We start from the raw sequence: 26,220 nt of genomic DNA on the forward strand, positions 1-26,220 counted from the left end.
TAGGAGTAAACCTGACACCAGGTAAAAGCCAGGATTGTGTTGTATATACCCATTGTAAATAGCTTCACTGAATATAGTAAAACAAAAACAAAAACATAAAAGCCTCCACTGTCTTGTTTCTCTGTGTCAATTGCCATCCTTGCAAACCAAAATATACGTCCAGTTCCATAGAAACCCAGTCACACTGTGACAGAATGTGAAAGAACTACTTGCCTATCCACGAGCGTGGTTAGTAGTTACCATTGATAGTCTTACAACTCATGAATTTGTGTGAGACATTTTTAAAATAATCCATGATGGTGGCACTCATAATTTCTTCAAGTAGAAGGTCTCCATAATGTACTTTGTTATATATGCTGATTCTCCCACCATCCAGTTTCACTGAATGACCTAAGGTTCTAATATTTTAAGAACTGGAGCAAAAATATATCCATATTTACTTTCTCCACACTGTACATACTTTAATATAACCAGTGAAATTTGGAATGAGCAGGACTGGAATTGCCTGACTTGAAATTGTATTTTGCAACCTGCTGCTTGGTCTGGATGAAAGAGAGGGTTCTGCTGAGAAGTAAGGAAAATTTTAGAATTAGAAGAGCATGATCTGAGGTTTGGATGGCATTGTTTTTTATGGTATGATAAAGTGAAGGTTAATGTAGATTTTTAGAATTGTTATATTAGAAGTGCCATACTGAGAATATAGAACAGATATAAACCCAAACTATGCCTTAATTATTTATGGGTCTCAGCACAAGAAGCATTTTACAGGAAAGAAACAGTAGGTAAAGAAAAATTATTAACTTATTGAGAGTTGTTGGAACAGGAATATGGAGAATATAAGATGAATTCAAGAGAGCAATTGGCTGCAGGGGGATTTCATTTCAGTGGTTTTCATATGCACAGTTCAGAGAAAGATTTAAGGTAGATAATAGGATATTGGAACTGAGCAGCAGAAGACAGAATTTGAAGTTGAACTATGTACAAATGATGAACATGTAAATGCTAAAATGCATAAACTTTTATTGAAATTTGAAACAGAAGAAGAACAAGTGAAAGAATGTATAAAATGGGCTAAGAACTTTGGACATTGCATATTGATGTATGTACATATTGATGGAACAGTGGGAAAATATGTGGTTAAAAGGATTGAAATTCATATTATAACTTAAAAGAGAATTTCTTATGAAATGATATACTGTTGGTATATGACTCCAGAAAAATTGTCTAGAATGTATAAATTTATCAAATTTATGGTGGAAATGTGACAACATGAAGGATCATTTTAGCATGCATGGTGGACTTGTGAAAAAGCCAGAAAATGTTGGGTTCAAATATACACTATGGTACAAGGAATTTTAAAGATCAACATTCAACTGAAATCAGAATTTTTCTTGTTGGGATTAATGGATAGTCAATTAGAAAAGAGCCATAAAAGATTATTTTTATATATGATTACTGCTGTGAGACTACTCTATGCACAAAAATGGAAAGACTCTGAAATACCCACAAAGGAAGAATGGTTGGTGAAGATGACAGAACTAGCAGAGATGGCGAAATTAACTTGTTTGATTAGAGAAAGATCAACAACTACATTTATCAATCACTGGAAACCCCTTATGGACCTTTTCGCTGAAAAAAGAGAAAAAATAACTTGTGATTAGAAACTTGTGGTTTGAAGATTAGAAAGGGTAGTTTATGGGAAGAAGGAAATTATGATGTAACCTTAAAGAGTGAGGGTAAAATATAAATATATCTATAACCACTGTCAAGAAGATTGGAAGCCACTTGTTTATAATCTTTCCTTTCCTTTCCTTTCCTTTCCTTTCCTTTCCTTTCCTTTCCTTTCCTTTCCTTTCCTTTCCTTTCCTTTCCTTTCCTTTCCTTTCCTTTCCTTTCCTTTCCCTTTCTCTATTTTCTCACTATTCACTATTTTTCTTTATCCTCTTTATTTTCTCCTCTGGCTTTTACTTTGTTAAAAATTTATATATCTAGTTATAGATATAGATATATATCCCATGAAGCTTGCTTATCTTTTTTCTAAGCCAAAAAGCCCCAAATACTGCCTTTGTCCCCCATAGAGGACCTGTTCCAGTCCCCTGCTAAATGAAGTCAAATGTATCTATATTTAATCTTTTGGCAATTTTTCACTTCTAGATAATTCAAAGTGACAGCACTTGGTTATAATTTTCATTCTGTCAGTACTGGGTGGAGGGAGGGGATCCCCAATGTATTACCAATGATTATATTACAGTCATAATGGACTCTGGAGCCTATAAATTTCATTAAAAAGAGAGACAAATACAACAAAATTTTACTTTTCTAATAGCCCAGGTAAGAAGAGGAGATGAAAGTTATCGTTGCCTAGACTGCATATAACATGAAGGTAAATTGTATATCGTACTTGAGTTTATTTAAACAAACATATGTCTGTCTTGTTCAAATTTTGTGAAATTTACTAGATTTAAAAAGAAGTAGTCAAGTAACTTTCTGAATAAGGATTGCTGGGCTTCTGTATAAAAAAAAGAAAGGAAACATTTAATTAAGAGAAAGGAAAATCTGTGCTTTTGGTGACTTGCTCTCAAAAATTACCAATCCATGAATTTAATGTGCATAGGAATGAAACAAAAATATCTGACAAACTACCGTAATGATCAAAGACAACAAGTGTCAGTTCACACACTTACAATATCTGCTTACAATATTTTATATATTTTCTGTCTTTCTACTGAAAATAGTACTCATGGTAGCTAGCAATAAATTACAAATAGTATTAAAACTGAAAACCTAACAGCCAGCAGTTTAAAACCAATCACATGTGGACTTTGATCATGCAGTTGCGGTCGCCATCTTGAGATTTTTTAGCACCACTCCCCACCCCCACAGGTGCCCCATCCAATGACATAAACGGCCACTTCCATCTTTAAGATTCTATGATTCCAACAATTTGGGCTTGAATGTGTTCCACCAGTTTCCTCTGTTGGCTACCCATAACATGATAAATTGTGTTCCTTGGCCCTGACCTCTAACCTTTATATATGATCTACAGATAATATGAGCATTGAGAAACAGCATTCTTCTTCAGTAATCTCTCTCTTGTCCATATGTTTGACATCACATGTAATATTTTATAATACTGCAATCTGCTAGAACCCCATTCAGTGCTATTGTTAAAATATTGGGTGAAACTATATCTCCAAGCTCTATTACTCTACAACTGAGAAGAAGGGAGGTTTAATGTTTCTTACCTCAAATGTGTTTTTAAATGTGTTGGTGACTAAACTGCATAGCTGCCTGGGAGTTACTGATAAATTAATGACCCTGGAACCATTAAATCCCTGTTCCTGAATGTAGAATAACTCCATGTCCTCTTGAAGAAATGAAGGTAATTATACAGTTATTATTTGCAATTTTAAAATAACCTGTCTGTCAAGGTACAACTATTATGTATCTTGCTTGGGTTTTTCTATTGTGGGAAGGGAAGAAGCCCCATATTTTGAGTTTCTATGATTAGTAATAAATGAGAATTTTTAAAAGGAGATTGTTCTATGCATATATATTAAATTAAGGTCAAAATAGTTTCAAGACAATGTTATGAACAAACATCTACTTATCTGTGATCATTTTTCTTCTTCCTGCTTGATTATCATGCCTCATATATTCACTTGTTTTTCAGATTCAGGACAACTTTTATTATACAAAATTGCCAAATACTTTTTGAAGGTGAAAACCCAAGATTCCATATCCTTACTGTTCTTTATTACTTTTTAAATCAAATTTGGATCAAGACAAAAAGAGAAGTGCTGTAATAACTGTCTTTCACAATTCACCAGGTGGCACTTTTCTTTGATTTCCTTCTATAGAACAATGAATGAAATCGCTTTCTTATATTTGTCTATAATCTGGCAAATGATATTGTTCTGTATTTCTGGAAACCCTATAAAGCATGGTCCTTTAACTTCCTGATCTTTTAAATATTAAATAGCCAAAGCATGATCTACATCCCCATAAAATACCTTTTTACATCTTTTTTTTTTAAATCTTTCCTGACAAAGGCTCCCTTCTGAAAATTAATTAAACTACTTATCTTATTTTTAAATGGCTTGAAAATATTATAACTTACCTTGTATTAATTGGTCCATGAAAGGTAAGTCAGTAGATTAAATAGGACTGGCAAATTCAGTGTGCCATGCAACTCCCAACTTCTGCTATAACTGCTTCTGTGTTGGCTTTTGCCAACCATGTGAATGCTATCCATCGTTCCAAATCTATAGAAGAAACTTAAAAGTGTTCTTGGGAAGCCAAGAGTGGAAAGGACCCAAATGTAGACCTTTTTTTTTATGCTTTTGAGTTTTGGGAGGTTTTAAGAAGCAAAAAAGATACCTCTGTTGTCTGTGTTTCACATCTTAAAACTTTCTTTCCCAAATGGTCATTGTCCACACTCACTTTTGGAGGACAGTGCTCCACATATCACTGAAAGCTTGATATGGCCCTTGAGTCAGCAGAAGGTGTGCACCATCACTTTAGGAAAACCCCAGGAAAATCAATTCTGTGGCTTTCCCTTAAGTACATTATATAAGCTATCAAACTGTACTAATTTCATCATTCATTGGCTTTTCCCCATTTGAATGGGAATAGCTTTTTAATGTTATTCTTTGTATTTATGGTTATTTTTGTTGTTGATTTTTATTGTTGTGTGCCAGTACCAGTAATGTTTATTCAGTCAGTGACCAGCATTGTTATATATACTTACAATAATTCCTGGAAGCCACCTTATTTTTTAAGTCTCTAAAGGAAAGGTATAAATATTCTATAAAAATAAATGCATACTTGATAAATATATTCTTGACAGTTTCCTTATGCTGCAAGCCAAGGTACCCTTACATGGGAATAAACCTTATTGAAACTAGTAGGTTATGACTACATAAATGGGGTATCACTGTTAATCTTTCACTTCTCAGCTCATTTCCTTCAGCCCTTAGCTGCCAGTAATAGAACCTGGTGGCAGAGGTGATTCACAGTAACCAGCAAGGTCAAGGAAGCTTAAAAGGCTATAGAGATGAACCCAATTTTTCTTCTCCTTTATTGAGAAGGAATATGCTCTGTTCAAAATCCCTACTGTGAAAGTGTAATCATACATCAGAGGACAAAAAGGCAGTTTAATAATGTTCTATTTATGTTCTTAGGGTGAGCCATATACTTCTTTTAACATACCTGTGCTTATCTGTGAATCTACAGAGGCTTTAATCTGCTTCTGAATCTCTTTCATTATCGATACTAGGATTAATATAGAGCTGGGTTCAGAAATATCTTTGCCTTCTATGTCATGAACCAGGAAAATGGGATAGTAAGGGCCTTCTCCAAAATGACTCCCTCCAGGCATTCACTTTTGTAACCTGGGATACATCTCTTGATATGTCTCTATTAACACCTCAGTCAATGAATATTATCTAGGTAGAGAAATTCTTCCTAGTTGTACTTATGCAAAATAAAGATTGGTTTGCCCCAGATTGAGATTTTCATTCTAAAATGGCAAACCCACTCAGACAGATCCACTGTTTATTGCTATTAGCTTCTTAGGGCATTGTAACATGATCAGTTTTCTTGTGGCTAGCTACCTGCTTCCTCTATCACACCTAAGCTTGTTAATGAAGCAGAAGAGGATTCTGGGAAATTGTCCCCACCTGAACTTCAAATGGCTACCTCAAGTATTCCAGTACCAGGAAAGGGAAGGGAAGAGAAGGAGGGGTCCAGGGTAATTTTTCCCCATCAGTTTTTCCATCATCCATGCAAGTGTCTCTTGTCATTATATATAGTTAGTTTTGTAGATTACTAGACAACCCATGACCCATTGGGTCATTGTTTCAGAAATATTTCCTCACTTAAAAGAGAAACAGAATGACCAAGGGCAAAAAAACAGTGGGAGTGTGAGCGACTTGAGACTTGCTGCCAGGTTCCCCACTGACTTTGCTTGTGGAAAGCTGGCAGGGAGCATCAGAAATCTCCCTCCCTCCCTCCCTCCCTCCCTATATATAATATACACTTGCATCATTTGCCTTCCCCTCAGGGCCCTCAGGAGAGCACCCGTAAGGCGGCCGCCGCCTCCTCCTCCTCCTCCTCCTCCTCAGCTCACCCACAGAACTGCCTGCCACTTTGCTGAGGGGAGGTGGAACAAAGGGAGCCATAGACCGTGAGGAAAACTGCACCCTCACTCCTCATTCTGGCTTGTCCCCAAGGGCCCTCTCCCTCAACTGCTGGTACCACCCAGCCAGCCAAGCCTTGCCAGCAGGCATCCAAGTCACTCCCTCATCCTTCCCTCAATGCCCACTGCTGTTAAGAGATTTCAGATTTCAGCCTCGGTTCCAAAACAGCCAATCGCTACTTGCCTGTTGGGCTTGCCACCAGCCGATTGAGCACAGGGGCCAGAGGGAGGCAGGAAAGAGGTCAGGTATCCTTCCCTCCCTCACCTCATTTCTACATACAATATAGATTTGCAACATTTGCCCTCCCCTCATGCCCCTCAGGAGAGTAATGGTGAAGTCACCTCCTCTTCCTCCTCCTCAGCTGATCAGTGGAACTACATGCCACTTTGCTGAGGGGAGGTGGAACAAAGGGAGCCATGGACCATGAGGAAACCTGCACCCCCGCTCCCCTTTCTGACATGTCCCCAAGGGCACCCTCCCTCGAGTGGGGGAAAAGGGCTTACCTGTTGACCACTAGTGCCCCCCAGCCAGCTCTATCTCAAGTCACTCCCCTATCCTTCCCACAATGCCCACAACCATTAAGAGATTTCAAATTTCTGCCTCACTTCCAAAGCAGCCAATCACCACTCACCCATTGGCCCTTGCCACCAGCCATTTGGGCACAGGGGACAGAGGGAGGCAGAAAAAGAGGTTGGGGATGACTATCACATGACTTGGGCCAGCCACTGTGGCATAGTAGCAAGCAATGCTGAAGCAGCCACAAAGTCCCCAAATTTCAATCCCACAGGAGTTATGGATCTGGGATTTTGAATGCATTCTGTAAGCTAGCCCATTTGAAGTACCTTGGTTCAGAAATTGTTGCCCTATGATGCACTGTTTCACCCACTTGAAGGTTACAGACATGAGAGTTTTAGTAGTATATAGATATATCTACACTGCTTATATAGTTTTGTGGTAATTTTTCCTAGGAACCCTTATCTTGTAAGGGCTGCTTACAGTCTTTTTAAGAACCATTTTGTTGGCCTAATAGACCACCTCTCACCGCTGTCTGTCAATGGTGAAGAAATTACATTGAATGAAGTGGGCTGATAAAGGATTTTGAAGACTAAATTACGCAACTTAACATAATTTCATTTAATAAAATTGATGTTTTTCCTGTTAGTGTCAAGAAGCATGTATCAGAATATTTTGTTCACTCTTTTAGTAATTAGTGGAGCAAGAAGAGGGAACTTGTCCTCTTCCTCTAAAAACATATTTAACTAACTTTGTGCTTTTCCTTAAAATGCTGAATTATTGTTACACTTAAGGCCATTTAAAAAAAAAATAATTTCATTGGTTCAGAATTTATCCCCAAATTCTTGGTATAACTACAAGTGAATTTGAAGCAAAAAGAAGACTTTAAACATACCCTGAATAAAGCAAACTCGTTCATAAATGGACTATTTTGGATTCCCTATCAACTGTAGATTCCTTTAATTACATTTCAATTTATGGATTGCAGTTAGCATCTCTATGTATATAATCTTTATTCTGATATTTAATTGTCATGTCAAAATAGAGCCAATTTTGTTTCTCAGATGCACAGTAACTGTTAATGGAAATATGAATTTTTCAACAGTAAGTATCACACATCACTCCCTTTACTTCCTAGCAAATACGTGTCACGGCATTTTCTTGCATGAATATATCTCTTTCAGACTAAATATCTAAAGATACAGGGAAAAGTAAATGGATCTTGGTGTCTCTTATGAGCTGTTCTTTTACATATTGTGCTGTATTAATGGTACTTACTCTACAGGGAAATAATCAAAGAATGTTAATGTAATATTGTGGTTCAGGAACGAAACATGACAGCAGTACATTCCTGCAAATTGAATTTAATGAGCTTCTTAGCACTACACGAGTGACTCTTTGAAACACAAGCTATTCAATTTAGATCATTTTGATCATAATTAAATCATTTCACATTTACCATGGGGGCAAGTTAAATCTTAATTAATTGGACACTTGCATTGAAAAGTGATACTATTTCCCTTTTGTCTCTGATGTGTTTGCATGTGAGGATTCCCGCCTGAGCAGCAGCCTCAGTTCTGATTCCCACTTGGACAAGGGCCAAGCAGACTTGTAGCAGGAGCAGTGGAAGAGAAATCTGCATCCTTGAAGCCTGCATTCCCTGTAGAATGAACCCTTTCATTGCCAGGACCCCACATTTCTAGGCTGAAGCAACACACCCGGAGGGAGTTTTCCGTGAGAAGAAAGACTGAGTTATAGAGCTCTTTTTAAATTTCCACTTTTCAAGGAGGTACAGAGGGTGGAAAAATTAATCAGTCTACTCCTAGACTTACTAGGGAGCTTCCTAAAAGTCACCTTACTTCAGGGTATCTTTTAGGTCTTTTGTCAGTATCGGGGACACGATAGTGAGTGAACAAAAAACCTCTCACGTATAACCAAACATTTAAATTCTTGACATTCAACTTTATAGTCACAACACTTTGCCACCTCATTTTTTTTTTTTTTAGGACAATATTTCTTGTCCCCTGTAGAAAGAGAGCTAACGCTGCAATCCATCAAAGAATCTTTGGCATCGCTCAGCAGACCGATTGGGTGCTATAGCTAACTTTCATGGTGGGTACCAAAATGGAAATCATTTTACACCCACCAATTACTTATTCAATCTTGTTTACCCAGCACACTGCAAAGCCTTTTCTTGGCTCATTTCAGTGTGTTACCCTCAGCAGTACTAAATGAGGGGTATAATAGGGCCCCAGTCACTGAAAGAGACTGCCTTGTTGTCAGAACAAACCAGAGACGCTATCACGTGTAGTTTTCCACTGCCCGTTCTATGCCACTCTACCTGCAGACATACCCTTACTGGCTCCTAACAAAAACTCAGCCTCTTAAGAGGGAGAGGCGATTTGTTTTCTGTTTGCAAGCCAGAACATTACCATCAGCAATAGAGCTGCTAAGTTTCTATCCATAACTATTTCCATAAGAAGGTGTAAGATGTCCTAATCTTGAAGTGATAACATTAAGAAGTTTTTTTTAATATATTTTTTTTTACTATATTCCTATTTTATTCTAGTTCTATTTTATCTTATGGTTTATACTATTTTACTGTATTTTATTCAATTCTTCCCTTCTTCCTGTTTTTAAGTTTTATTTTTTTTAAGGTTTTATAGTACTTTTATACTGTCTTTGTGTCAGTATTCAAGGTAGACCAGACTAGGAAGCCAAAATCATGAATGCTAATACTGTTGGGCAGTGATGGGATTTAAGGTTTAGTGACTGTGGTCTAGAGAACAGATTTTCTGATGTTTTGCCAACAATTGTGGCTGGCATCTTCAACTACTTTTATTATAAGATTACAGTAACAGAATCTTGAAGTCGGAATGCACTCCCCCCCCCACTTTATCTTCATGAAAACTAGGGAGTGTCTTGTCTGCAATGCTTACTCGGGTTACAGTTCTGTCCCAGACTCAGATTTCTTTTATCTGACTGTTGTCTTGGTAGCAGCTCTTCTTCCTGTTCCTCAAGGTTATTCCTGCCCATTACATCTTGTTGTATTTCTGAGTTTGTTTTTTTTAAAAAAACTCATTGATGATAGATGGATGGATGGATGGATGGATGGATGGATGGATGGATGGATGATAGATAGATTATAAATAACCTCTGGTTCAGCTCTATGAAAATGTTGTCTCATGAAGCTTAAGAAGCTCTCTAAAGTCAAGGCATGCTTCTTTCCCCCCACACTTCTGATAAGTCTTCTCTCTAAGCCCAATGTCTGTAATTAATATTAGCAATAAAAGTAGGATAACAATCTTCTTATTGATGAGAATAATGTGTGTGTATGTATGCATGTGTATGTGTTTTAAATGGTAAGGGGAAATCAAAATTGAAAAGTTGTTTTTGGTTTACCTCTACTATTGTTTGTTGTTGGCAAATGGATGGAGTCTGTCTTCTATCCAAATCTATTCCAAACCTGAACTGGAGAAACTCAGAAATTCTGTCAATAATTAAATGTTCAAATAAGCCAAGAAAAATAATTAAAGGTACCTAAAATGGTAAAATTTGAGGCTCTATCAGTACAGATTGAAGCTGGAAGCAATGGAAAAATTAAGGATATGGATTAGGGAAGGAAGGGTGATTAAGAACACATACTAAATTCCCTGCGTAAAGTACAGCAGCAAACATGTGACAGGCCTATGTGAGAAACTGGCAGGGAAAATAAAAATAATCTATGAAAACAAATCTATTCTACATTCAAAGTCCAAAACAACACAGTTCAGAATTCTTAATATCATTCTATATAATGTGTAGAATAGCTTTGGTTTATAACTAAACTTTAACGTATTTTGTCCTTTGCAATCAATTAGGTATGCTTTAGGCTATTGATTTCATTAAAATTAAACATGCTGAATTCTATGTTGGGTGGACCATTATGTTTCAAAATGTCAAGATTTCTCTTAAAAGAACTTTAAGAGAGAAAAATGATGGTTTCCAAGGCTGTGTAATAGAAAGGCTTTTAATACTTCAGCTAACAAATATAATTGTATTTGGAGGTAGGGGGTTCCAAGTCTTTATTACTTTTGCCCAATCATAAAATGAATAGATATCAGTATTTTATTCTGTGCAACACTAGTTTGGAAGAAGCTCAAAATTTTCTGAATTGCTGGATTGGCACAAACCACAGAATGTAATCACGTCCTGTAACCAGCCATGACACTCCCCCCCCCCCCCGCTCCATAGTAGAATGTACTGTATGTCATCCTGTAATTCTGTTTCATCCTTTTTTGCTCCTATTTCCTTCCTTGACTTGGAGATATTGTTGCTCACTCTCTTTCTTTTCCTTCTGACATACTGTTTTGTGATTCAACAACTGACACTATGAGATCACTTGGAATCAACATAGCAAAATTCTTTCTAACAACATAATTCCATCTATCGTCTATCTGTCTGTCTGTCTGTCTATCTATCTAATCATCTATCTACCTACCTACCTATTTCTGGAGTATTAATTTAGAATTCTACTGTGAGCCTTACACTGGAGCCTATAGGATGAAAAAGTGGCAGTCTTAAACTTCTTCCCTCAGAAGCCCTATGGATCTTCACATTCTTTCACATTTGCTGGCCCATCATTACTCTGCCTTAGTCTCAAAGTCACAGTCAAGTCACTTCAGATGGGAAAAAGTCCTTTTATTCAAAGGAAGACAGCCCAGCTCACATAGCAATCTATATACATAAAATAACAGTAAGTATCCCCTCCCTGAAAGGAATACAGTTATATATATATATGATAGCGGCTGGATAGCATAGTGGTTAGAACACCGTCTTTGATGCAGGAGACCGGGATTCAAATCCTGGCTGGTACCTACCTTACCAGTAGGGGTCCTTGGGCAAAGACCCCCTAACGCTTCACCCACCTACCTCAAATATGAGAGGGACACAAAGTAAGAGAGTCATGCCAGCTCGGTCATCACCTGAATAAACAAGGTCCGCGTCAGATGTTGGGGAACGAGGACAATCTGACGTTAAGTGGGCTACTGGAACAAACCATACATGGACAAGACAAGAGAACTTGGAATTGATGGAATACTACTACAACAGCAGACCTAATGAGATGGGATATATGAAACATATGAGGGAACTATGGATAGACAGAAGACCTACATCCACACTAACTGAGAAACAACTAGTTACCCAGCGCTTCAACATAGTGAAGAGGAAGCCACTCTCACAGCTTGAGATAGACCAACTCCACATTACAACCCAGACTCAAGCAGACTTGGAAGACAACTGGATGTGCAGCCAACACCTGAAGCTGGAATGTCACTGCCACCCCTTCCATTTCAGAGCACAACAGCTGGTATGAGCATGCATAAGATCATGGATAAACTAGCTACAGTCAACCCTCGAGTCTGATTACCAAGTCTCAGTGGAGAAGTACCATCAGATAGTATGCTAGAAGGTGCCAATAGAGCCCTCCAGACAATCCCTACTACCACCATAACTGAAACCAATGAATTGGTATATGCTACAGCTGCTGTAATCCCAGAAATGCTTGGCTACATGATCAAGAAGAACAGTAGTACATACCCACCCTGGAAAATAAGATTGGAGGCTAAGATCAAGGCAACTCGGAGAGAAGTCAATCAGCTGGTGGAACTACAGAAGTGGGTGGAGATTAAGGATAAGACTTGGCTACTGAAAAAATATATGGGCCTGACTCCATCTGAAGCTCCAGAGACTGCTAAACAAAGGCTCACAGCACTGGCTGCCAGGCTAAGGAGATACACTAGAGAAGCAGAGGCCAAGAAGATAAATGCCCTCTTCTCCAAAGAACCATCCAAACTGTACTCCCAACTGCAGTGCAACCACACAGTAACAGCAGAGCCACCAGCAGCAGAAACTGAACAGTACTGGAAGAACGTATGGGAGAAAGAGAAGACACATAACACCAGTGCAAAGTGGCTGCAGGATCTGAAAGGAGACCACAGCAATCTCCCAGAATGGGAATCAATCACCATCACAGTAGCAGACATCCAACAGTGGGTCGAGAACATGAAGAGCTGGACAGCACCTGGCCTGGACATGATCCACACCTACTGGCTAAAGAAACTAACAGCAGTGCCTGAACGCCTAGCAGTACAGATGAACCAACTGCTAGCAGCAGGCTCCCACCCAGACTGGCTAACACAAGGACAATGCTGATCATGAAAGACTTTCACAAGGGAACAGCACCATCCAACTACTGGCCAATAACCTGCCTCCCCACAACATGGAAAGTTTTATCAGGCATCCTAGCCACCAAGGTACAAGACCATATGGGCCAGTGCATGAGCACAGCTCAGAAAGGCATTGAGAACAACACCAGAGGCTCAAAACACCAATTACTCATAGATAGAGCAGTCACCCGAGACTCAAGGTCTAGGCAGACCAATCTGAGCACAGCCTGGATTGACTACAGGAAAGCCTATGACTCAATGCCACACACATGGATCTGTGAATGCCTGGCGCTATACAAAGTCAACAGGACACTAAGGACCTTTTTCAAGGACTCAGTGGGACTATGGAAGACAACACTGGAAGTCAACTCAAGACAGCTCACACAAGTGACCATCAAGTGTGGCATATACCAAGGTGATGCACTGTCCCCACTGCTGTTCTGCATAGGCTTAAACCCCTTCAGCCAGATAATTACAAGGACTGGATATGGGTACAAGTTCAAGAGTGGAATCACCATCAGCCACCTCCTCTACATGGATGACATCAAGCTGTATGCTAAGAGTGAATGAGACATCGACTCAGTGATCCACCTGACACGGATCTACAGCGAGGACATTGGGATGTCATTTGGACTAGAGAAGTGTGGTAGGATGATAGTAAAGAGAGGGAAGGTAGCTAAGACCAATGGAATGGAACTACCAGTGGTCCACATAGCAGACATAGAGACCAGTTATAAATATCTTGGTGTCCCAGAGTCACATGGGAACCATGATGAGGAGGCAAGGACGACAGCAACATCCATGTACCATGAAAGGATAAGACAGGTCCTAAAGAGCCAGCTCAATGGGAAGAACAAGATCCATGCCATCAACATGTATGCCCTGCCAGTCATCAGATACCCTGTCAGTATAGTGAACTGGCCAAAGGAAGACATGGAGGCTGCCGATGAGAAGACCTGGAAGCTCCTCACAATGTACGGAGGTTTCCACCCCAAGTACAAGAGATTGTACACCAGCCACAAAGAGGGTGGGCGCAGTCTGATGAGTGTCAAAGCCACTGTCCTGGATGAAATCCAGAGCATCCAGTAGTACATCAGTAAGATGGGACCCAAAAATGAGCTGCTGAGAGAATGCCTCAGGCAGCAGCAGACATGGGAGGAAGTTCAAGTGGAGGAAATACCATGGCAAGACAAGCCTCTGCATGGGATGTATCATCAGCAGATAGCTGAGGTGGCTGACATTGGGAAATCCTGGAAGGGGCTAGACTAAAAGACAGCACTGAGGCACTGATCATAGCAGCACAATAGGCACTAAGCACCAGATCCATAGAAGCAGGGTTCTACCACACTAGACAGGACTCAAGGTGTAGATTGTGTAAAGAAGCCTCAGAGACAGTCCAACACATAGTGGCAGGGTGTAAGATGCAGGCAAGAACAGCATATACTGAACGGCAGAACCATGTAGCTGGCATTGTATATAGGAACATCTGCACAGTGTATGGGGTAGACCCCCCCAAGTCCAGATTGGAGATTCCACAGAAGGTCATGGAAATAACAAGGCTAAGATCCTGTGGGACTTCCAGATCCAGACAGAGAGGTAGGTACTGGCTAATCAACCAGACATCGTGGTAGTAGACAAAGACCAGAACACAGCGGTAGTGATAGATGTAGCAGTTCCAAGTGACAGCAACATCAGGAAGAAAGAGCATGAGAAGCTGGAGAAGTACCAGGGCCTAAAGAGGAACTAGAGAGGATGTGGAAAGTGAAGACCAAAATGGTCCTAGTGGTGGTAGGAACACTCGGGGCCATGACTCCTAAGCTGGGAGAATGGCTTCAACAGATCCCAGGAACAACATCAGAGCTCTCTGTCCAGAAGAGTGCAGTGTTAGGACCTGAGATTGAGAAAGACACATACCACTGATAGGGGGGAGAGGGGATTTTTTTTTTTTTTTTTAATAAATTGGATTTACTAGGAGCAGCTTCTGACAACTAACAATTGTCTTTAAAAGCATAGAACCCTTATGCCATAACCTCCCACTTTCGGAAGTATCTCAATAGGTCTAATTTACCCTATTCACTTCACTACATTAGGATTCTGTATTGCGACACTTCCATTTCATCAATCTGAAATCTTACAGGTAGCTTCACTAGTAGCCTACTTCATGTCTGTACATCAACTATATGAGCTGCCTGCATTCAAAGTGAATTTTCTGCATGTGTTTGACATCGTTTAGGCCTTCTATGCTAAATTCAGGATTTGCAACCACCTCTGTAGTCTGAGTTGTCACTGTAGTCCCATCTTGCCTAAGCTTACGCTGGTATCTCTTCGGTTGTTGAGCATCATCATCATCATCATCATTAAAATTTATATACAGGTAGACCTCACTTAGCAACTACTTTGGGCAGCAACTATTTGAAGCTATGACGGTAATGAAAAAGTAACTTTCTGACCAATGCCTGCATTTATGACCTTTGGAACATCTGTCTTTCAGCCATGTGTTTGGCATTACGATCAGTATGCATTGTCCTGTGCCTGACCCATTTTTTTATTCCCCCTGCCACCTTGCAGAGCAGTCCAATTGCCTAAACAAGCAATATCTCTTCCTGAGCTGCTTTGCTCCAGACTTCCCTAAAAAGTGCTAACTGCAGGTTAACAAGCTCAGCTCTGTCACCTTAATTAACTGGCTGGCAGCTGCTGCCTATAACTGACAAGACTTTAATCAGTTTCACACCTTCGACTTTTGTTTGCCTCCTAAGCGGCTTGGGGCTTGGAGCACGCTAGGCAAACAGCCAGCCCATTCCTTCTGATGTGCATTCCCCATTGTGTGCCTGCTTACTCTCTTTTTCTGCTAATCCCTTTTTCTCCAATGAATGTAAATACAAACATTAATTCTGTTCTTGCTAATTATTCTAGTGCTGGGATGAGCATTCCAAAGTGCAGGGGAGTGGGGGGAAAGGGATATAAGATTTGCCCTTTACTCAACTTCCTCATGAGTTGAGTTCTAAAAATCTTCCCCACCATTTTGGCTCAGCTGGCTCTCTGCGGCTGTATCTTTCTGATGCTGTAAAACAAAGGAAAGCTGCAGTAAAATCATAAGCACAGTTGCCGTCACATAATTTTCCACTTAGCAACTGCTTTGCTTAACAACCAAGTTTCCAGTTCCAATTGTGGTCACTAAATGAGGACTACTTGTACTGTGAGACTCCCAGCTTAAGGCTTCTATCTTTTCTGAACAACAGAATCCAGAATCCATCTGTTGTCTGTCTGGAATCTAACTTCTTTACCCACCCTTAATAATGAGAGTAACATTGCTGCTTTTGGTATTGCTGCAGTGAGATGAAATTAGAATGTACCCTCTCTGGAATCTCAGAAACCATACATATCGTCCTGTGGGGAAACTTCCCTATTAATGGCTGCTAGGAAGTAAAAAAAGCTCTGTCACTGGTATATTCCTCAAATGAAGTAATGCAGATTGGGACCATCTAAGAACACTTTTTTCAGCATCAGTTTCACTGAGCTAGAATGAATATCCTTTATGCCCAACTTGGGTGCATGTTCCTGCATTACTTGACTTGCAAATGGTTCCTTGGTAGCAACCCTGGCCATAATTTTGCTATTTGCTGAGGAACAGCATTAGCCTCAAATCCCATATCTAATTAAATAGCTTTGATACTCCAGCGACAGTTATAGTAGCATGCCATGCACCATTTCTTTTTACTTGGTGTGCCTGAGGTTCTCGATATACAGGTAGTCCTCATTTAGTGACTGCCTCATTTAGTGTCCATTTGCAATTATGATAGTGATGAAAAAGTAACTTTGCAACCTATCCTCACATTTACCACCTTCACAGCTCTGTAAAGCAAAAGAAAGCTGAAGTAAGATTGTAAGCACAGTTGTGGTTTCACTTAGTGACCACTTCACTTAACAACTGAATTGCCCATCCCAATTATGGTCACTAAATGAAGACTACCTGTAATGTTCCCACAAGTAGCATATGTATATATTTTTGTCTGTTAGCTAAGAATTGCTTTGTTGTACAAACTTTTCCAAAATGATTTTTGCAAGAACATTTATAACACACAGCACTGAATGCTAGGCAATTTCTTAGCACGTGAGCATTTCCCCAACACCTGCACATAAACTTACTACCTGTCACTCCTACTGAAAATTTACTAGTTTTTGACTGAGCCAGAATATCTGTGTATTTCTGTAGCCTAGAAGGATGCCTGAAAGGTGTCTGCTCCAGAGCAGTGTTAACTTGCAAACCTTATATCTCACTCCTGGAAATACTCAAAATTTGCATTTGAGATGCCAAGGTTTTTTCTGCTCTGGCTCTATCTACTGCTTGATACAGGATCAAGTCACAGTCTCAAAAGTCTTTCTTTCAGCATGGCTGTATGTATGCCACACAGTCTATGGTCCTTTATAAGCAACTCACAAAGTTCTCCAAATTCATATCTTTGGGAGAGTCTTTTTAACTCTGTAACATGCAAATCAACACTCATCTCCTCCTTCAGTTCTTGTAAAAAGCACTTCTCCCTCAAAAGTAATGTTCTTCCTGGGGACAAAATATGCAGTGAACTTTTCTATTATTATTTAGAGGTTTTGCCTCCTGAATAAACTGTAACATGGTTGTAAATCTCAGGTGCCTCTTCATCAGCAAGATGCCAAAAACTAAGCACACAGAAGCTGCTCTTCCCACTCAGACCCACTAGCAATCAGATATAATTGAAATGCCTGAAGTCATTTAGGCCAATTGTCTGCAGCATTTCCTGCAGTTAACAGGCTGCCAAAGGCTGGAAGTGAGGCCATTTAGAATTCACTCATTTCTGACACTACGTGGCATTTGCTGGCCCAGCACCACCCCTGGCTGTCCCTTAGGTCCAAGGTTCACAATTGAGTCACTTCAGATGGCAAACAAGTCCATTTATTCACAGGAAGGAAGCCAAACACACATTGCAACTGGTATACAGAAAGCAACAGTAAACAGACCCCACCCCTGAAAAGGGTACAGTCAATATACATATAAGTAACATAAATTGGATTTATTAGGGCTAGCTGTTTAACAGGCATCTGTTGACTGACAACTCTCCCTAAAGGCCTAATCCCATATGCCACAGCCTCCTGCCACTTAGAGTAGTGACTTAGTAGTTCTTGCAGCCATCACCTGTGTTCTAGGAATTGCCTAACTTGGTTGTCCTCCCCACTGTGCTTGTCATGGGTGAGAGATGGGACTTCCATACTCTGTGTTATTCTGACAATTGCTATGTATTTTTTTTAAGTAAAATACTTGCTATTGTACAACCTTCTGATTGTGTAGCATCTGAGACACATGGCTAGAGGTATCAGTCCTATTCTCCTTAGAAATGGACAAATGTCAAAGTTCCAATGTCTTTTTTAACTTTAAATATTAAAATGCAGATATGCACTATTGAGGGGAAAGATAATTTTCAGAGCTGCCCAATTTTACAGGGAAACAACAGCTTCCAGATGAATTAAAAAGAGTAAAAAAAGCATTTTTCCCATCAGATCACAAAATGGTAATGTCTGCTAAAAGTAGAAGTGAATTCAGATTCTGAACTGATGTTAACAATTACTAAAAAACAAAACAAAAAAACCCCACCTTGTTACAGAGTAAAAAAGAATGTATTTTCAAGAGCCTTAAGGCTGCAGGTTGAATGCTCAATTTTCATACTTTTTGCAAATAGTACACTCAAGAGGCAAAAAATCTGAACTAGCATACACAGAATACAAGGATTAAATTTAGCACAAATCTTATCTAACTTTTTCCTATTCCTACAGAGGAGACTATCTTATTCAAAGAAAAAGATTTTCTTTTTGATTCAAATGTTACCCTGGAAATTGTATGTTAATCAGAGCCTGGAGATTTAGGAAGTACTCTTACTTTTTCCTTTACCTTGGCATATCTTCTGCCTCCTTTCTGCCAGAATTCTCCCAGCAGTTTCCCAAAACAACAAAGGGTATGTGGGAAGGGAGGAGTTGAAGAATTTGATTCCATACCTGACAATGCCCATGTCATGTTAGAATCAATGTTGATTGAAATGCAGACACTGTGTGTATGTTATTTCACTTGTCTGCCCCTCATAACTTCTTTGGGGAGTGGGGATTTTATTTCCTGGATCAGTGTTTCTCAGCCTTGGCCACTTTAATGTGTGTGGACTTCAACTCCCACTTGAGCTGGCTGGGGAATCCCAGGAGTAGAAGTCCACACATGTTAAAGTGGCCATGGTTGAGAAACACTGCCCTGGATTAAAGATATTTCAACCTCATTACGGGAGGGTGTATTACCAGCAGTCTTAAGAACACTGTAGTGTGTTTCCTCTTTAACAAGCTGTCCCTGGATCCAGTGGTGTTAGATAACTATTGCCTGGTCTCTAACCTTCCATTTACTGTATGATGAAGGTTGTAGAGATGGTGATGAATGAACAATTACCGAACACCCTAGATGAAATGTATTATGTAGGCACTTATCAGTCTGGGTTCAAGCCTGGGCATGGCATGGAGAAAGCTTTGGTCATGTTAGCTGATGGATTTTTTTTTCAGATAGTGTACCTATTTTGGTCTGTTTCAACCACACAGTGGCTTTCAATACCATCAGCCATGATCACCTTCTGGAGCAACTTTGAAGAGTGTGGACTGGGGGCTCTGTTCTGCGGTGGTTCCACTCCTTTCTTAGTGGCCAGTCCTAGTCATCGGTGGTAGGAGGGGAGAGGGTTCAGCTTACTGGCTGGGTGCCACAAACATCAATTGTTTCTTTCCTATTGTTTAATATCTACATGAAATCAATGAGTGAGATCATACATCCTTTGAGAGTTCAATATAATCAGTATCCTGAGGTTGCCTTGCTTTAGATTTCTGCAGCAGACCATGCTGGTGAGATCTTGTCATGGAGGCTGTGAGGGTCTGGATGGGAGAAAACAGGCGGAAATTGAATTCTAGCAAGACAGAAGGGTGTTTAGGCAGCTCCAGTGCTTCCTCTTGATGGGGAAGCACTCCTTCTGAAAGACCAGGTCTGTGACTTTGAGGTTCTCCTATGGGCTTCTGCTTAAGTCACAGGTAGGGACTGTGGCCAGGGAGGACTTATCCAGTTGGTGCACAACTTGCAGCCTTATATGGGTTGAAAAGATCTATGCCCTTATTTTTACTCACCCAGATTACTGCAATGCTTTGTACATGAGGTTGCTTTTAAAAACCACTCAGAAGATTCAGTTGATCCAAAATGTAGCAGTCCATATATTATCTGGCCCTCACCCATGGGAATACATTAAACCTGTGCTGAAGGTCCTTCATTAGCTATCTGATGGCTTCTAGGTAGAATTTAATCTACAAACCCCTTTATGGCTAGGCACCAAGCTACCTTCACTAGAATCAGCTCAGCCTATTCAATCTTACTGGGAAAAGCAGCTGGTAGTTCTCTACTTTAGGGAGCTATGGGTGGCTGAGGCATGGAGGCACTGCTTTTCTGTAGCAGTGCCCTTTGGGATGGCTTCCCACTGGAACTTAGGGTAGCCTGAGCTTTTGAAAGTAGTTGGAGATGGAACTCTTCCAGAGGACATTTGGAACTTGATGCCTTTTGGGGAGGATTTTTTTTTTCTCTTTTTTTAAATGTTTTTTTGTTTGTTTGTTTGTTTGTTTGCTTCAACTTTTGTATGATTTTAATAGAAACATGGATGTTTCAGTGATGTTTGGATTCCTGTAAAGCTGCTGAGGATCCTGTGGAAGTATGGTTGGGTTAAATGTAAGAAATAAATACATACTAGCAGGCTATGAAGTCAAGCTTGAAGCCTGTCTTTCAGAAAAGTCTTTATCATGGTTGAATTGAATTACTAAGTATATATCTGCACTATGTGAAGACCAAGAGAGAAAAATAGATATCTGAGTCTGTAATCCACAACCATCTGCTTTGTTTCCCCAGAAGTCCCTTCCATGAAAAGCTGCCATTTTTGTACATTAGGTGCAATTTTAATTCCTGAGATAAACTTGAAATGTATATCAAAATGTATTACCCTTATCAGAAATTCTAGACAACAGTTTGCTGATCTCATATTTATTTGGTCCACTAGAATATCTGGGCACTACTGCATTGTGTACTCTAAAAATAATATTGACATTTTGACATTGTTAATTCTCCTTAAAATAATGAGCACTAACTGTTCAATTATCAGTGCTTAAGCTTTTCAGTATTTGTGTGCCTTATACAACAGAATTATAACCATTGGCCACAATCCAGACAGCTCCTTTATTTGCATACAGAAACTTCTGGGATCCCTCTGGGTCTTTCAAAATATGAAAAGCTAACAGTTCAAGCCTACCCAGCAGTCTCAATATTACAAATTGAACTCTGCTTTGAAATTTTTCCTGAGTTGGTATGCCATAAAATAAAGGGGAAAGTAAAAGGGATTAACACAAGTAAATCAAACACCGAAATCAAAAGCGCCTCAAGTCATACAGCAGGTTGCAAAATTTTCTGCATTATGTGCATTGATCTATAGGAGGTTGAATCTAGGATTGTAATAATGGATGTGCTTGTGAAATTACCATGGTTACCTCATTGCATATGTAAGCAGAACCCCAATCATGACAGGATATGATTCCTGGCAGTGTACAACAATATAAAAGAAAGGATTGCCTTTCAGTTAAAAGCACACTTTACAATAAAAGCACATGATGTACCCCGGCATAGCTTAGGTATCAAAAGACTAAAAAAAAAAAAATGCTTTTAATATCTGAAATGTCAGAAAAGAAGGGACCAGACTCATCTCTAGGAATTCCATAATTGGGTGCAACCACTGAAAAGGCATGCCTTCTGGTCCACACTGCTCTCACCACATGCTAGAGTGTGACCTTGAGCAGGTCTTTTCTATAGGTCTTCAATAGGATGGGCAAACTGCAGTTGGATCAGGCACTCCATTATGTAATCCAGTAGAGTACAGTATAGAGATTTAAACATAATGTCCACTGGATCCAGAAGCTTACTGGAAACCAGTGAAAAAACTGCAGAATAGGTGTTCCTCTGAAATAGTAGATTTTCCCACTATCAGTCAAACCCAGCTGTAGCAAGGGGTCTTTAGAAGTAGCTTCTTGTAGAATACATTGAACTGTTCTTCCCTAAAATGACAATGTAATCTGTAGTTCTTTCTTGCTAAAAAGGATGAGTTAAAGGAAAAAATTCTTAGTTTATCTGTGTAGTATTTAGTGTCAATGTTCATGCAAATCTTATCTAATTGACACTTGTCTCCCTCCTATGGATATCTAAGCTGGTATCTGTAAATCAAGATCTTTTGGTCTGCTTCCTGTATTAGCATCTCTACCCTGACTTTTTGCATTCTGAGTGGATTAAAAACCTAACTGTGGCTTTTTACGGTTTATGCTTTTCTTCAATCTACTTGACATGAAAATACATTAAAATCAAGAACAGTGAGAATGGGAGCCACAGTAAAATGGTCCTGCTCCCAGTACTTCACACTTTTCATCCATCTCTATATGCAGTGCTGCTATCCCCACATATTTCAAAACAAAGCAAAGCAAGTGAATATCCACTTTCACCAACCCCACCATTCATAGTATATATGTAAAGGGAAAATATTGAATTGAGCACAATTGCAAAACAGCTTCAGTTTTCCTATAGGACTTGCTGATGGAATCTTCCCACAGATATTTACAGTGCCTATGTTCTGTATTTAAGCTTTCTTCTTTCCACTTTCTTTGTCCCTTGGACAACCAATATTTTTCAGAGATCTCCTCTGACCTTTCAACTGTCATTTCTTTTCCAGCTTCAGCTTATTCAGTTTCTTCTTTTCTTTGTTTTAAGGATCCAACTTCGCTTTCTCTAACTTGCACATTATGATGTCTGTTCTTTATTATTCTTTTTACCTGCAATCTATCAAAATTTACATTCTGGCAGTCCAACAGCACAGGTTTGTCACTTAGAACAATAAGAACAGGTAGAATATTCTCTAATGGACTGATCATTGTCTGACCTCTACTGTCTTTTTCTATTCCACTATATAAAAGCAGTCGATCAAAAGTAAACAGATACACCTGTATATCTGTGTGAGACAGCTAAAATTCACTTTGACAAGGTGGTTTGCACCTTGGAGGTGATATGATTCTCCTCCTCAAGTTGAAAAGGCAATGTGATTTGATTTGTCTCAAGAAGATGTCTTTTTGTGTTGCCTCACAGCTTTGCCTGGCAATAGCAATTACCACAAAAGGCTTCCATGTATATATTGTGCCTATGCAGAAGCCTTTTCTTGCTATTGGAAGTGCCAGTTGAAGTCTCAGAGGAGAGGCAAAGTGAGACAACATGGCTGCTTCACTCTTAGAAAAGGTGGGAGAGGTGCATTGCTTTATGAAACAACTTTGAGAAGGTGCTGTGCACATGCCTGATATCTTTCAAGACAGAACCATTGCTTTGTGGCAGATTTGCTGCTTATTGGTAGTTTAGCAGCTGACGGTTAAATACACCATGTATAATTTAGGCCTATTTCATTTGAAGATGAGAATGGGCATTGGTGGAAAATGTCAAAGTGTTCACATTTTACCCATAGGTGCATAGTGTTAAAGTGGCTGTTTATAGTATCATATAATGTTTATGATGTCATTAGGAAGCCGTGTTATCATTATAGTAGGATAAATACTATGCTTTGACGAGAGATGTGAGTTCAAACACAAGCTATTCTCGGAAACAACTTCTAAATGGCCAGTTAATTTCAAACTTTTTGCAAGAGCTCCAAAAGCAGTTTAATAAAAACTGAGGGGAGGTATGATGCTTTCCAAATATTTGGAGGGTTGTCAAACAGAATTCTTCTTTGCCCCAGGGGAAAGGACCAGAACCACTGGATTTAAACTAAAAGGGAGTAGGTTCAAGATAGACATGAGGAGGAACTTCTTGATTCTTAAGGCTGTCAATCAGTAGAATAGGTGGTCACATGAAACAGTCAGTTCTTCTTCACCAGAGGCCTTCAAACAGAGGCTTCAAGGTCATCTGTTGGAGCTGCTCTGGTGCAGTGTTTCTCAACCTCAGCAAGTTTAGAAAGCTGGTTGGGAAATTCTGGGAATTGAAGTGCACACATCTTAAACTTGCTGAGGCTGAGAAACACTGCTCTAGTGGATCTTAGATGGAACAGGGGCTCGGGCTAAAATGCCCAATTTCTTTAAGCTCTGAAACAGCTACATCAGAACATATTTATCTACATTCCATTTTAGCATTTTCTCCTGTAACTGATGACATGGAAAAAAATGTTGCAAGGCTTTACAACACCCACACAATGTGCACACTGAGTATATCCATCTATAATAATTCCAATTTGTAAAACTAAAGGTGATGAAAAATGACTTGTTATGGGAATTGTTCAAGTAAATAAAAGAATTAGTTGGAGTAATGACAAGGTTTCATTTTTGCCTCTTTTTCAATATATTCAGATAGGAAAAATATTTCTTTACTGTTTATGTATCAAAAGTTTTGAAATGAATCCATTTCTTTGTAATTGTCTCATTATTTTAAAGTATCTCTGTAAAGATCGGTGGAATTTTAAACAGAAGTTGGTGGGTTTTGTTTTTTGTTTAGTTAGGCTGTATTTTATATTTCCTAAACGTGATTTTCACATATTCTAAACATAGCCGTAATTTATGGCATTTTCCATCATTACCACTTCCCTTTAAAAGGTAACATCTTTTTAAAGGCAATAACAAATTATGCAGACTCTGGAAAAGGGAATGGCCATTGATGGAAAATGTCAAACTTTTCACATTGTGTCCACTGCTACATAGTGGTAGACTGGCTGTTTGAAGTGACGCTTCTCAAGGACTAGTTTTGATGCTTCCATTAAGACCAAAAGGAAACCACAGTTCTTATCCCGAGCAGCTACATCTTTTGTCATGGGAATGAGGCATTATTTTACAAGGCCAGTTAATCTGCAGTTCCTGATCTTTCCTATGGCAGGAAAACCTGATGAGTGGTCTGCATAATCTGTTATTGTCTTTAGCAGGATCCTACTTTGTATATTTTTCATTGTCTGCTGCCATGGAGTCTGTAAGAAAGGAGGAGAATGTTGGTGGTGGTGGTAGTTATAGCAATGATGATGGTGGATATCTTTCCTTAGCTATCCTTTCTTCTAATCTACTGGTTCACCAGCTTCACCAAATCAGGAATTGCAGGATTTAAATCAGAACTATGATTGTGGGGACAATGTTTGAAGTGGGGTGGGGGGAAGAGCCAGGATGGTGTGGAACTCCAGCAGGAATTAATACCATTTTCTGGCTCATAGATATATTCAAAGAACAGTGGTCATGTTAAAGACAAAGAGTGGTTTACTCTTTTTTTTCCCCCCCGACTCCATTGGAGTGTCTACTTGGTATAGAGATTGAATGTCCTCCATGAGCCTGTCAACAAAGCTATTATTCCACTCATTGGTCAATATATGTTCATTTTCTGCTGACTGCCTGGTGAATCAATGCATTGTACACTGATCTTTCCTTCAAGTTCATTTTCCTGGAGACGTTAATGTCTAATCTTCTGTTCATCTGCATCATGCAAACACCCTTCTTCCTAAATGCTGAAATAATAATTCACCTCAGTAGATATTCAAGGACGAAAGGAGATGATGAAAAAAAATCTCTTCGTCTATGTGAGTCTTTTTCTTAGTTGGAATCTACTCTTTGTTTAATCTCTGTCATTTTTTTCTGAAAAAAAATAATGAAAAAGAAAAAAAAAAAGCTTTTAAGTATTTTGGTTGAATTTTATTGAAAAAATATGATGTGAACAACAGCTAACATAAAAAGAGGTATGATCCAAAGAGGACAAATAGAAGTTTGATATAAACCTTCCCATATGTAAATAATAAGAGCTGCTTGCACGTAATATTTTTTCTTCTTCCAGAGCAATGAAGCTTATTGGGTTTATACGATACAACTCATCTGATCATGTAGAGTAAATCAGTGCTTTTCATCAAATCTTGTATCTTGTGTTTCTATATGGAGTCCATATGTATATAAGGTACCAGTACTGGATATGGGCAGTAATAATTCCTAACTGAGCAAATTATAAAAGAGCTTCTTTTCAACTTCATTGAAAAGAGTTACTTGGAAATTAAGAGAGAATTCATAACAAAGTATTTAACGAATTTTGCCAGATATATATTTTCAAAAATCTTGAATAGGATTGCATTAGATGCCAAGATGGATACCTAATTTTTCATGGCCAGGCCACAAATTTAAAAATCCAGATTAAAACTGTGATATGTATGATTAAACTATGAATTCAGTACTAATACAGT

This window comes from Python bivittatus, unplaced genomic scaffold, assembly GCF_059951505.1.
Source record: "Python bivittatus isolate LINGU-HERP-01145 unplaced genomic scaffold, Pbiv_v1 ctg000480_np1212, whole genome shotgun sequence".
NCBI classification, from domain to species: Eukaryota; Metazoa; Chordata; class Lepidosauria; order Squamata; family Pythonidae; genus Python; species Python bivittatus.